Raw genomic sequence first — 13,958 nt, forward strand, 5'->3', positions numbered from 1 at the left:
TTAAAAACCAAGCTCCCCGTGCTTGGTATTTGTAGCACATATGTGCAAAGCAATTGCTCCTTGGGAAGGAAAGAGGGTATCTTTGCACTTTGAAAGACCTCTGCTTACAAGCTGTTATAAATAAGCTGTTCTTTGTTAGTGGAGAGCACCTCACGTTGCACTTGGGCACGTTATAGGGGAATCACCAAATGGCATCCAAGTGTAAGCCCACTGTTCAGAAAGTGTTATTATACCATTTCTTTGTTCAATATTACCAATAATATTGCCTTAATTTACTTATAAGACCGAAAGCGTCATCTCATATGTTCTCAGCTTCTCCTTGTCTTTCAGCCCTAAATTGGCATTATTGGACTATTTGAATATAATTTAAATAACAACATACCCCTTGATATGATGCTGTGGAACAAAAGGTACCTGTAAAACTTGAAACAAACACCATCTTGTTGATGGTCTCTTGCTTCTCCTTTATTTGTAGAGCTCCAAGAATGAGAAGCATGCATTTTAATGAGGTCTCTTCATTTGAAGTCCATTCCTCTTTATGAACTGCCCCTGTAGGCCGAGAATGTGGGCTTTCCTTCATTCTGATACAATGTAGCTCTCAACTTGCCTAAATAAGGAAGAGTACCACAAACATTTAAGTATTGGTTCACAATTTACTTTCAACCAATGGAATTAATGTTCTATCTTAACCAAGGGCCAGTTAAATTAAGGTACAATACTCATGTAATGCAATACTTATGCAAGCAAATACAATACTTTAATTGCGATACTAAGAAAACCTCAAATACCTATACAGCAAAATTTTGCAGATAACCAAATCTTCACTTTCATGTACACCAAATCTCCCTCCCCCCAAATCCTTTTAATGTTTGCAAAGTTTTAGGTGGAAATCATTCTTAAATATATTACCCAATTTTCTACCACCTTCAATATTGATCGCAATAAAAATTTTTTTCACAATGACTCAGGGCCACTTTAGAGCATCAGTTATTATTTAGTACTCTAATATAAGAATGACCTCAAGACCTAAAGCACTGTTTTCCCTGTTACTAAATTATTCCACCCAATTGTTTTCAACTTACCTTAGCATTTTATAGTTTTTGGTTCCTTCCTAGCTACTGAGAGTTTAAACTTTCCTTCTTAGTCTTGTCATTGTGCATACAAGGAGTAAAATATTGCCTCTTTTTAATGACTTTTACTCTACTTTTTTTTTAAATTTTTTTTTTTGCTTTTTAAATACTTGATTTTTTTTTAATTTTTATTTATTTTTTTAATATATGAAATTTATTGTCAAATTGGTTTCCATACAACACCCAGTGCTCATCCCAAAAGGTGCCCTCCTCAATACCCATCATTTTTTTTTTTTAATATTTAAATGTTTATTTATTTTTGAGGGGAAGAGGGGCAAAGAGAGAGGAAGACACAGAATCCGAAGCAAGCTCCAGGCTCTGAGCTTTCAGCACAGAGCTTGACATGGGGCTCGAACGCACGAACCACCAGATCATGACTTGAGCTGAAGTCGGTCGCTTAACCCACTGAGCCACCCAGGCGCCCCTACTCTACTTTGGACTCATGATAAGTTGTTGGAGCTATATTTGAACATGAACATACACACACCAATTAACAACTTATGGGACATGTCTGTTGATAAAGGTCTGAGCTTTCTTGTGCAGATTTTGCAATGTTCATTTAGTCTATTCAGAGACCTTTATACCTAAAGTCCTAGTCTATTATTTCAGGTAGGTGAGCTACTGGTTTATTGAGTTCTCTATAAAAGGGGTATCACTGTACTATAACGGACTCAAACTTCAGAGAAGGCAGGTCATTTATTATTGGTTCCTAGAAAAACGCTTTAACAAGATGAAGTCCGTTGTTTTTTTCTTAACTATAAAAATATTTTAAGTAGTAAACGAAACAAAGCCAGGAAAAAAACAAAGTTGATAGTTGATTTTTAAAAAATTCTTCCTTGGTTGGTACTATACTAAATTCTAAACATGTGACCTATTATAGGATGTAACTTAAAATACTAGGCCTATTTTATAGCTTACCCATGGTGCTGAGATAACAGAAGTATGTAAAAGCCCACTTATAACATGGTCCCATAGCATGGACTCTTAAATGTACTGTTTTAGCAGAACTCCGGTATCAGACTGGAATTGTATTAAAGTTTGTACAGTGTAACATTAAGAATCTAGCACTGTAAAAATACAAAGCTAGATTTCAAACAGCAAAGTGCTAGGGAGGTATTTAAAACTGAGGAAAGAGGACTGGAAAATAGCTTTTATTTTACATTCTATATTTCTGTATAGTTTAACTTTTTTAACAACACTTATGGGAGCATATGAATGCATATATGTGTATATATGTGTAGGTATATATGTGTATGTATAATTGTTTTTCAGTTAAAAAAGAAGTCTCTTGATTACAAATAAAACCATACAAAAAAAGATACCCAGTTTCATTTCAAACAAACCAAATAAGGTTCACTTCTCTGTGGGAAGACTCCAATACAATCAGAATTTTTTGCTGCTTACTTATTCCTTGAATGTATTCAGGCTGAGTGTTGTGTCAGTTTTCTAGGGCTGCTGAACAAAGTACCACAACATAGGTTCCTTAAATAAGAGAAACTTAGTATCTCACAGTTCAGGAGGCTAGAAATCCAAAATCAAGAGTTAATTTGGGTTGATTCCTTCTGAGGGCTGTGTGGGAAGGGTCTGTTTTGGGCCTCACCCCTTGCCTTATAGGAGGCTGTCTTCATGCTCCCATGGCCTTCTTCCCGTATATGTATGTTTCCATATTTCCCCTTTTAATACAAACACCAGTTATATAATGGACTCATTTTACCTGGATTACCTCTGCAAAGCCACTGTCTCCACTTAAAGTCATATCCTGAGGTCCTAGGCGATAGGACTTCCACAAATGAATTTGAGAGGGACTCAGTTCAACCCACACCAGGTGTCAGCAATCGATAGCCCTCATGGAGATCCAGTCAATCGGACCATTTTCCGCAAAAGCTTTGGGCCCACCGCCTCCCAGCACCTCTGACCACACCTCCTCTCTCTTTCCTCTCAGCGTTTGTTTGCAACTCAGGTGAAGGGGGAGGCAGCCACAGGTCACTTCTGGCGTCAAGCAAGTCGTGTTTTTAGGGAAATAATTCAAAAGGTAGCTGGGAAATCTCTTTTTTGTAAAGACAGAAATTTTCCTGGAAGCCGAGAGTCCTGCCTACACACTGCCTACACAGACCACAACTGACAATTTTTTTTTCTTTAGGGCAAACGTTACTGCTTGAAAACTCATTTTGTTAGGGCAGGCACAGTTGCACATTAAAATGTAAAACCAAAACAATATTCCATATATGCACATACCAATCCTGGGATTTTCATTTTACCTAATCCTGAATGAGATTTTTTACATGAAAGTATATATCTGGCTAATTCCTGCTTATATCTTCCTGATTCCTATTTTCTTAAATTTTTATGCTAAAAGATCCCAAACTTCCCATATATCTTATGTTAAAAGGAATTCGCAAAAGTAATTGTTTTTATAGAATCACAAAAAAGAGGACCCTTAGCAATAAGCCATGGCAAAACCTTCGTTTCACAGATAAGGAAACTAGACCCAAAAGGGTATTTCTTGGTGATGTTGAGTGAATCACTGGAAGAAAATCATCTTCCTTAGGTGGATGACCTCTAGGCTCCATGCCTGTCTTCTTAATATTAGCAATTACGATCAAGCTTATAAGACTCACAGAGTCTTTACAAAAGTAATGAATTTGTGGGAAAAAAACAAAAAACAAAAATAAGAAACAGAAAGCACTGCATATATACCTAAAATCAAGAATGTATTTGTTTAGTTTTTTTTTTTTTGTAATGTTTTTATTTTTTTTTTTGAAACAGACAGAACATGAGCAGGGCTGGGGCAGAGAGAGAGGGAGACACAGAATCTGAAGCAGGCTCCAAGCTCCGAGCTGTCAGCACAAAGCCTGAAGCGGGCTTGAACTCCTGAACCACCAGATCATGACCTGAGTCGAAGTCAGACACTTAACCAACTGAGCCACCCAGGCTCCCCAGTGTATTTGTCTAGTTTTAAATAAGGCCTGGTGTGAAAGGAAGATAAAGCTCACCTCCAATAAGTGCACATTTATAATGAGCTTGCCCATGAAAACAGATTACTAACAGACATATAGCACATAAAATATTGACATGTTAAAACAGACCACATAAATCAATTTAAAGAGCTGGCTTCTATTTTTCATACAATGTTTGCATCATCTTTCTCTATAAAGATAGAGGCCTATTTTAAATATTTTTTTCATTGACTTACTAAATTATATTCTTCTTCCTGCCAAAATTGTCATCCACTCAAAATCTGGAATGGGATGATCGGCCAAATTTCCTTTGTTATGGATATTACAAAACCATACAAATAATAATTTCCCAGGTCTTTGGGACCTTCCTTGTTGAGTAAATTAGCACCAATAAAAGTTAAACACACACACACACAAATACACATTGTTCAAAGCATACGATCATTTGATCATGACTACATGGATAATTCATTTGGGAGCAGAAAGGTAGTTTGAATTCCACGACACGCTAATATGAAATTTTAAGGGTTTTCAGAATTTCAGGAAATGGTTCTGGTAATTCCTAAATAGTTTATTCTTTTAGCGACTGAAATTCATTTTAGAAATACCAAGACCTAGCCCCGAACAAAATAGAAGGTTAAGACGGATTTAAATGGAATCCCTTTTTGTTTCAAACTTAGGGCTTGATAATTTTCCTAAAAATGTTCAGTAGGTTTCCTATGTTAGTAAGCGGAGTATATACAAATGGCTTTAATCTCTTTTTATGATCGAAACATTACAGTGCCTTAGAGTTACTGCCTGCTGACAATTACGAATACACGGTGATGCAGATTTGACTGGGAAAGTATAAGCTGATGTGAATCTATGTTGACCCCGGGAAATAGCCCACAGTTATTTTGTTGCTCTGTAGTCTTTGAAGTGAGTTGCTTTTCTGTGCGTGTGTCTGTGTCTCTCACGGACACTGAGTAGATGTATGGCGCAGTTCCGTTCTTTCCTCAAACAGACCACCGTGCATCCTGCCAATTCCTGGGAGTTGTCTTCTTCTTAAAGAGAAATCCTAAGAGGGGCGCCTGGGTGGCTCAGTGGGTTGAGCATCTGACTCTTGATTTCGGCTCAGGTCATGATCTCATGGTTCCTGGGATGGAGCCTGGCATTGGGCTCTGCAGTGATAGCACAGAGCCTACTTGGGATCCTCTCTCTCCCTCTCTCCCAGTGGCATTCTCTCTGTCTCTCTCAAAATATAAAAGATAAAAAAATAAATAATAGATGTTTGAAAAGAAAAGAAATAAGGAATTCAAGCTACCTTTCTGCTCCCAAATTAATTACACATGTAGTCATGATCAAAGAAATACATTAATCCTATTGTACAATTACCTATACATATTATTCAGTCCCTTTGTATAAAAATTAGGATAAAGCACTCCCTTGAAGTCCCGCGTATTTCCTTAATTTTTTTGGCTGTTAATAGCTTAGAGAATAATTGCCTTTTTTTTCAGATGTTAGAAATAATGTATTACACTTTGATATCTAAGAAAGTATAAGTGTGTAGGAGGAGGTCATAGAGTACTAAAAGGAAAGAGTGCTTGAAATAAACAGGCTCTGAGAACAGTTTCATCGTGTAGAAATCTGCAATCTAATGGGTTTTACTGCAATGGAATTTCTACACAAATATCCATATATACATGGGCATATATATGTACATACACATATACATACATCGATTTAATGGGATTTCTCGTGGGGACCATTCTAAGAAAGCAAGGATATTGTTCAAACCGCCCCATAAAATACCTTAGAATAGCAACAGAAGAACCACCGTGCTAAAAAAGAGAGAGGTTTCTACCCTATTGTAACACAAGCATCCTGACTTATTCACAATATTCCTTAGCTGCAGTTGGAAGAAAATGCCTCTTAAAAAATAAATATGTAGGGGCACCTGGGTGGCTTAGTCGTTTGAGCATCTGACACTTCGGTTCAGGTCATGATCTTGCAGTTCAGAGCCCACGTCGGGCTCTGTGCTGACAGCTCAGAGCCTGGAGCCTGCTTCAGATTCTGTGTCTCCCTTTCTTTCTGCCCCCTCCCTGCTCGCGCTCTCTCTTTCTCTCTCAAAATAAATAAACATAAATTTTTTTAAAAAGATAAATATGTAGAGTAAATGACTACTGGTTTCATCGCCCCCAACATAGAAAGGACAGAGCTATGCTTTGATGGTGGGGCACAATGACCATGATCAGCCTATGCAGGGCCGGTGCCTGAAGAAATGTACACTTTTGTCCAACAGGGCCTGCCAGACCCAAGAAAACTCCCTGGAGGGCAGGAGCGGTGGCTCCACCGGTCCCACATCCATGGTGCCCTGTCACTTCAGGTCTCATCTGTGCTTCATCACTGGGTAGTAGGGTTCCCACACTCCTGTCATTGTTTCATCTCCTGTCCTGCTCCACTATGCACGGACTCAGTTTCTCAGTGTCAGTCATAAACATGTTTTATATATTAAAAATATATCCTCTTCAGGGGCGCCTGGGTGGCGCAGTTGGTTAAGCGTCCGACTTCAGCCAGGTCATGATCTCGCGGTCCGTGAGTTCGAGCCCCGCGTCAGGCTCTGGGCTGATGGCTCAGAGCCTGGAGCCTGTTTCCGATTCTGTGTCTCCCTCTCTCTCTGCCCCTCCCCCGTTCATGCTCTGTCTCTCTCTATCCCAAAAATAAATAAACGTTGAAAAAAAATTAAAAAAAATATATATATCCTCTTCAAAATCAAATATTATTCAACGTCATTTATAATCCTGAGGAAAATTTTCAGCCACAGAAGATGAACAGTTTAATCAATACCTTGCAAGGGTTAACATTTTCCAAAAAGTTTTCTTTTTTTTTTCCATGAGTAAAATAATATCTTCTGTGCTTAGTTTCAGGGAAATATTATTTGAGGCAGACTCAGACCTTACTTTTGTTACTTACACCCTTGACTTTCCACTGGCCCAACTTCTCATTGCTAACATGTGCCAAGAACACTGTAATAACTAGCTGCGGTATTTTAGGCATATTCTTTGCCTCTGCTCAGTCTGATTCTTCGGCCTTCCTATTCCCCAAACCATCCCTGTCTGCTATTCATATTACTTATCACATATAATCTTCCCTTACAGCTATCTGTTTACATGTTGTTCTTCCCTACGAGGTTGACGACTTCTCAACACGGAAACAATCTTTCTTACCCTTGAACCGTCTGTTCTGTCTTACAACTAGTGGACTCACAATGAACCAGAAGGCTTCCTTCAACCTCGGTCCATTTTGTTATGCATCATCTTGCCTTGCTTGCCTTCGGGAATGCTGTGGAGGTCAGGGGAGATGCAGGACACGAAATTGTTGAAAATGAGACAAAAACCCCAATCCAAATGCAAGACGCAGCCATGAATGAATAGATAATAAACAATAAAACGGCTTTCTTTGAAGTGTTTAATTTTTACGGCTGTTTTTTTGAGTCCATTATTCCAGCTCTCTATTGATGTCTTAGGTATATTAATCAATATAGAAAACAGCATGAACATTTCTAAAAGCCTTCTAAAAATCATATATGGTATAGAAGAAAGATGCAGTATTGATGTATAATATTGTGTGTGTGGCTCATGTTAAGTGAATCTGAGTAAGCAAAATTAGTCACAAGTACCATGTTAACCAGTAAGAGGTGATAATTTGGAGAAGCCAGCTGTGATGGTTAATTTTATGTGTCAGCTTGACTGGCTATGGGATGCACAGATTAAACATTATTTCTGGGTGTATCTGTGTGGGTAGTTTCTGGATGAGAATAGCATTTCACCAGGGGATGCAGTAAATTAACCTCCCTATGTGGGTGGGTCTTTTCCAATCCTTCGAGGGCCCAAAAAGAACAAAAATCAAAGGAAGGAAGAATGGGTTCCTTTTCTCCTCCCTCACGAATTGATTTGGAACATCCCATTTCATCTTTTCTGACTCCCGGATTGAGATTTATACCATCAGCTTTCTTGGCTCTCAGGCTTTCAGACTCAGGCCGAATTATACCACTGGCTCTCCTGGGTCTCTAGCTTGCAGACAGCAAATCATGGCATTTCTCAGCCAGCTGCTCATTATAAATCCTTCCCCTTCCATATATAGTATCTATAGAGATCTGTATAGAGATCGGTATAGAGATCTCTATCCTCACACCTGTTAGTTGGCTATCATCAAGAAGAGAAGAGGTAAGTGTTGGCAAGAATGTGGAGAAAAGGGAACTCTCATGCATTGTTGGTGAGGATGTAAATTGGATCAGCCATTATGAAAAACAGTACGGAAGCTGAAAAACACATATATACGGTTCTATTTTCTCTGAAGAATCTTCACTAGCATGAGAAGAAAGAAAATGTCAGCACTGAAAAGGTCTGACTTTATGGCTTCCTGCTGTTTCAAACCTGTCTGACTACAGAACACATTGGAAACTTCTGTGCTTCAGAAGTCTTGGTCCAAGTCACCATCATCTCTTACCCACATTTCAGCAATGGCCTGCTAACTGGTTTCCCTGCTTCGGCTCTTGATCCCTTTGAACATGTAGGTCAGATCATGTCATTCCTCTGTTCTAAACCCTCAGTGGTTTCCCATAGCGCTCGGAATAAAAGTCCTGACCCGACTTTCTGTTACCTCTTTGAATTTACCCTTCCCTCCTCTCCCACTGGCTCCATCCACTGTCTCCTGGCTGTCCTCTGAAAAAGCCTAGCTCATTTTTACTTCAGAGCTTTTGTACTTGCTGTTCCCAATGGGAGAACCTTCCTCTCTTCTTTAAATGGCTGGATAGTAATTTCTCATTGTTTGGTCTCTGCTCAAATGCCATCTCTTCCAAGAAGCCTTTCCTGACCACCTTAGTAAACTCTCACCCCATATCCAAATATCTAGTCTCCCCGTATCTCACTCTCTAGTTTCCCTACATCCCACTGTCTAGTCTCCCCACATCCCACCATCGAGTCTCCCTGTATCCCACCCTCTAATCTCTCCACATCCCATTCCCTAGTCATCTCATATCCCACTATCTCATTTTCTTTTCTTAACACTTCCTACTTTCTGATACTGTATTTTTATTTGTTGGGAGGTTTATTTAGAGGGCTTATTTTTTATACGTTGGTTTTTTGTCTTTTCCCACTAAGATACAAGTTCCGTTAGGCAGTCATCTTGTGTGTTTTAATTATTAATGTATCCCGAGGATCTAGAACTAAGCCTAGTGCATACCAGCCATGTTGGCTTTGTAAAGTGTTGACCTGGTTAAGCCAAATGGCAGACCGCAGAATTCCCTTTCTATTGTGTTTCCAAATAGGGTGGCCTACAAGGGACCCATACGATCCGGAGAAAGGAAGAGAGGCGGTAGCCATTTTGGGGCACACATACATACATACATACATACTTCTCCCAGTTTCTCAATCAAACACTAAGCTAGGTGCTGCTATGAGGGGACTTTGCAAATGTAATTGAAGTCTCAAGTTGGCTTCAAATTAACCCAAGGAGAGACTACCTTTGGAGGGCCTAAGTCAGTTGGAAGGCCTTTAAAAGAAAGCTTAGGACTTCTCTGAGCTACAAGACTACAGACCAGCAGCTGAATGTTCACCTGTTCTCCCTTCCCTCTGGATCTTTCTTCCTGACTGATTGTTGCCTGTGGACAAACTTCAGCCTAAGCTCATGGGGTTCCAATCCACTTCTGATCATCCCTTCCTAACTGCCTGCCCCATGGACTTCCGGCTTGCTTAGACACCCCCATGCTGGCATATGTAGGTCAATTCGTTGTAATAAATACACACATACACATACTCCATTTATATTCCCTTCTGGTTCTGTTTCTCTGGTTTCACCCTCCCTGATGTAGCAAATGTTCAGTGAACATTTGCTGAATGAAAAAACAAATATAATAGAAAAAAGTGGAAGAATACTCTATTACGTATCTATTGTTGTATCACGAATCACCCCAAAATTCGTGTTTACAAACAACAATAATCATTTATTAGCTCTCATGGTTTTTACAGGTCAGAAATCTGGGAGCTTAGTTTGGTGGTTCTTGCTTCGGTTCTCTCATAGGGTTGCAAGCAGATGTTAGCTGGGGCAGTAGTCATCTGAAGGTGTGACCAGCACTGGAGACCCAATTCCAAGGTGGCTCACTCACATGGATGGTCAGTTGATGCTGGCTGTTGGTAGGAGGTTTCAGAACCTCCCTTCGTGGGCCTCTCCAGAGACGCTTGACTGTCTTCGAGCAGGGTGGTTGGAGTCCCTCAGCGGGAACAACCCCAAAGACCAAACAGAAATTGTAACCCCTTTAGTGCCTTAGCCTTAAAAAGTCACACATCATCTCTTTCAAAGTCTTTTAATGTTCACACAGATCAGCTTGTTTCAATATACAAGGAAGCTCCTCGAGGGCCCGAGTACTAGGAGGTGAGGATCATTGGGCAGCCTCTTGGAAGCCAGCCACAATACACAGCAAAATTTTAATATTCGTTATCTCTGAATACTGGGATAAAGTATATGCTTTTCCTCTTTGTACTTTTCTGTCTTTTCTAAAATCTTTACAATGGACGTATATTATTTTTATATCAGAGAAAAATATGTGTCTCTATCTGTATGTATATATACATGTGCGTATATTTATGTACACCCACATGTTTCTTGGTACAGGTAGGTATATATGTCATCATCTATATGGACAGATCCAGGAAATAAAGTTCTCTAAATTCTTCTTATTATTTAGGGCTGAATTTCCATAGGCCTAAATATACAATTTCATTCATTATAATGTAAATAATTCAAGTCATTTGTAAGAGGATGCACCTGGTTGTGTGTTAGGAAAAAAAATTTTTTTTAAAAAGAAGCCATGACACTAAAATAGAGAAGGAGGAAAGAGGAAAAACACTGTTGTACAGAAGAATGCCAGCTAGTAAATGTGAAAAACAGGATAGAATTAGAAAAACATTGTGTAACTGTCACTGTAATAACCGAATCAGGTAAGAATCATTTGTTAATGTTAAAATTATTGGGTGAGTGGTACTGGAAGACAGGAGAGTCATATGATCACTCCACAGATGATATTTTAGTTCCAAAGAGAAAAAATGGTGATCTGGTAAAAATATCCTCACCAAGAGATCAAACTTAATTTCAACAGTAAAATAACACAGTGACATTATATAATGTAACACATTATACACATCACTCATGCAGCGTTCTTGCCAAAAATGTTTAACCTGAACTTAATCATGAGGAAATAATCAGACAAATCCAGGTTGTGGAACATTCTACAAGACAGTTGTTTTGGACAGCTCAAAATATCAATATATGTCAGACAGAAAAAATATAGAGGGATTATTCTAGAATATGTTAAAGGAGATTAAGGAAATAACCAAATGCAATGCATTATCTTTGTTTGGATACTGATTCAAAAAAAAGTATAAAGGACAGTTTGGGGACAATTTAGCAAATTTGAATAAGCACTCTATTTTTTTTTAACATTTACTTATTTTTTGAGAGACAGACAGTGAGCAGGGAGGGACAGAGAGAGAGGGAGTCACAGATTCTGAAGCAGGCTCCAGGCTCTGAGCTGTCAGCACAGAGCCCGATGCAGGGCTTGAACCCATAAATGTGAGATCATGACCTGAGATCAAGTCAGATGCTTAACCGACCGAGCCACCCAGGTGCCCTGAATATACACTCTATATTTAACATTATTAAATACAACAACATTATTGCATCAATGTTAAGTTTATCGAGAGTAACCATTTTTGTTGTAATTTCATAGGTTATTACCCTTGTTTCCACATGCTGAAGTAACATGTACAACTTAAGAAAATGTGGATCAACACACACACACACACACACACACACACACACACACAGAATGCAATGCGGCAAAATGTTAAGAACTAGTGAGCCTAGGTGAAGGATATTTACGATATTAATTATACTCTTATTTTTCTGTAGGATTGAATTTTTTCAAAATAAAAAGTTGGCTAAAATACAATAGGCAGGAGGTGGGGAGGAGGGAGAAAGAAAAAGAGGGAAAAGAAGAGGGAGAGAGAGGAAGAAGCGGGGAGGAAGGAAAGAAATGAAAGAGGGAGGAAGGGATAAAGGATACAAGGAAGGAGAGAGGGAGGGAAGGAACGAGCGAATGAAGGAAGGAATGAAGGGACAGAGGAAGGGAGAAAGGATAGAAGGAGGGAAGGATAGAAGGGAGGGAGGGAAGAAGGAGGGAGGGAGGGAAAGAAGGAAGGAAGGAAAGAAGGTCCAGCAGGAAATACCTAATGAAGAAAGACCTTTAATCCTCATTGCCTAATTAGGAACACCAGATTTCCTTGATATAAAACCTTAAATATAATGTTCCCATAATCACAAATGCACACAAAACAAGACACTTAAAAGAAAATTCATCCGTGCTTTTTATAAAATTCAGGGTTAATCGTAACATTTATAATTTCAATTTTAATATATTTATATCATGAAACCATTATGTAGCCATCAAAACACTTTCTCAAACAATACTGAAGGGCACCAGAAAACACTCACAGTATAATATTATGCAAAGAAGCAATAAATAAAACTCTGTGATCATTTTTATTTTCTATTACAGCATTATTAACATATGATAGAATGTACAGATCTTGGTGTCCAGTTTTATAAGTTTTGGAAATTGTGCACACTAGTGTACCTATCATCCAAAACAAGAACTAGAATATTTTCAGAATCCCCCCAGATAGTCTCCTCTTGCCTCTTTCCAATTGATTCTCTTCTCCCATCCTCACTAGGCAACCATTTTCGTATTTTTATCTCTATAGACTAGTTTTGCCTATTCTTGGACTTCATAGAAATGGAATTATACAATATTTGCTCTTTTGGGTCTGGCTTCTTTTGCTGAATCATTAGATCTTTACATTTTGAGACTCACTCTTGATGTTGATTGTTTTAGGAGCTCACTCTTTTGCATTGCTCAGTAATATTTGATTGTGTGAACATACCATTTTATAAGTATTCCATTGTCTAAGTCTGTTTTTCCTTCTCCCTGTCAATAAACATTAGAATGTTTCCAGTTTTAAATGTTTATGCATAAACTAATATAAATATTGCCACGTCTAAAGTTTTGTGGACATGTTTTTCTTTCTCTCGGGAAAATACCAGATGTGGAGTAAGCATTAAAGTTAACCTTATAAGACACCGCTAACCAAGTCACCAAAATGTTTGTCCTATTTTACATTCTCACCAGCAGCGATGAGAGGTCCAGTTGCTTCACATCCTCATCAACATTTGGTGTTGTCGATCTTTTTCTTTCTAGCCATCCTAATGGGTTGAAATGGTACTTCACAGTGGATTTAATTTGCATGTATTAATTGACTGATGAAGTGGCCACTTGTCTTTCTATACGTATTGTTCATTTACATATATCATCTTTTGTGGTTGCTTTAAAACATGTGCAGAAAACACTGGATATCCCTCCATCCAAAAGCGGAGCCTAGTTGCCCTCACCTTAAACATGGGCTGTACTTCGTGCGTTGATTTTAATGAATAGACTATGGGAAAAGTGGTGCTGTGGATGTCTAAATTAGAACGTAAAGATATCATGACTTCCTCCTTGCTCTGCTTTTTGGATTGCTCGCTCTAGGGGAAGACAGCTGCTATATCATGAGGACATTCAAGCCGTCTAGAAAGAAGCCCACATAGCAAGAGAATGAGGCCTCCTGCCAACGGCCCTATGAGTAAGTCATCTTGGAAGTGAGTCCTCCAGCTCTAGTCAGGCCTTCAGTTGACTGCAGCCCCAGCTTGTACCTCAAATGCAGCTTCATGAGTGACACTAAAACATAGCCACCCACCTAATCTGCCCCCAAATTCCTGGTCCTCAGAAAGCATGAGATAA

At 38.9% G+C, this 13,958-nt stretch overlaps 1 long non-coding RNA gene across 1 annotated transcript in view; it reads right to left on the reverse strand.

Moving 5' to 3' along the window:
* Window positions 1–248: 248 nt before the first annotated feature.
* Window positions 249–13,958, reverse strand: part of LOC121029930 (uncharacterized) — a 65,088-nt gene continuing 51,378 nt past the window's right edge. Inside the window, exon 4 of the long non-coding RNA XR_005789988.1 lies at window positions 249–549. This is a non-coding gene — a long non-coding RNA (uncharacterized LOC121029930). The remainder of the gene's footprint in view (window positions 550–13,958) is intronic.

Source organism: Herpailurus yagouaroundi, unplaced genomic scaffold (genome assembly GCF_014898765.1).
Source record: "Herpailurus yagouaroundi ecotype Mexico unplaced genomic scaffold, PumYag 139, whole genome shotgun sequence".
Lineage (NCBI taxonomy): Eukaryota > Metazoa > Chordata > Mammalia > Carnivora > Felidae > Herpailurus > Herpailurus yagouaroundi.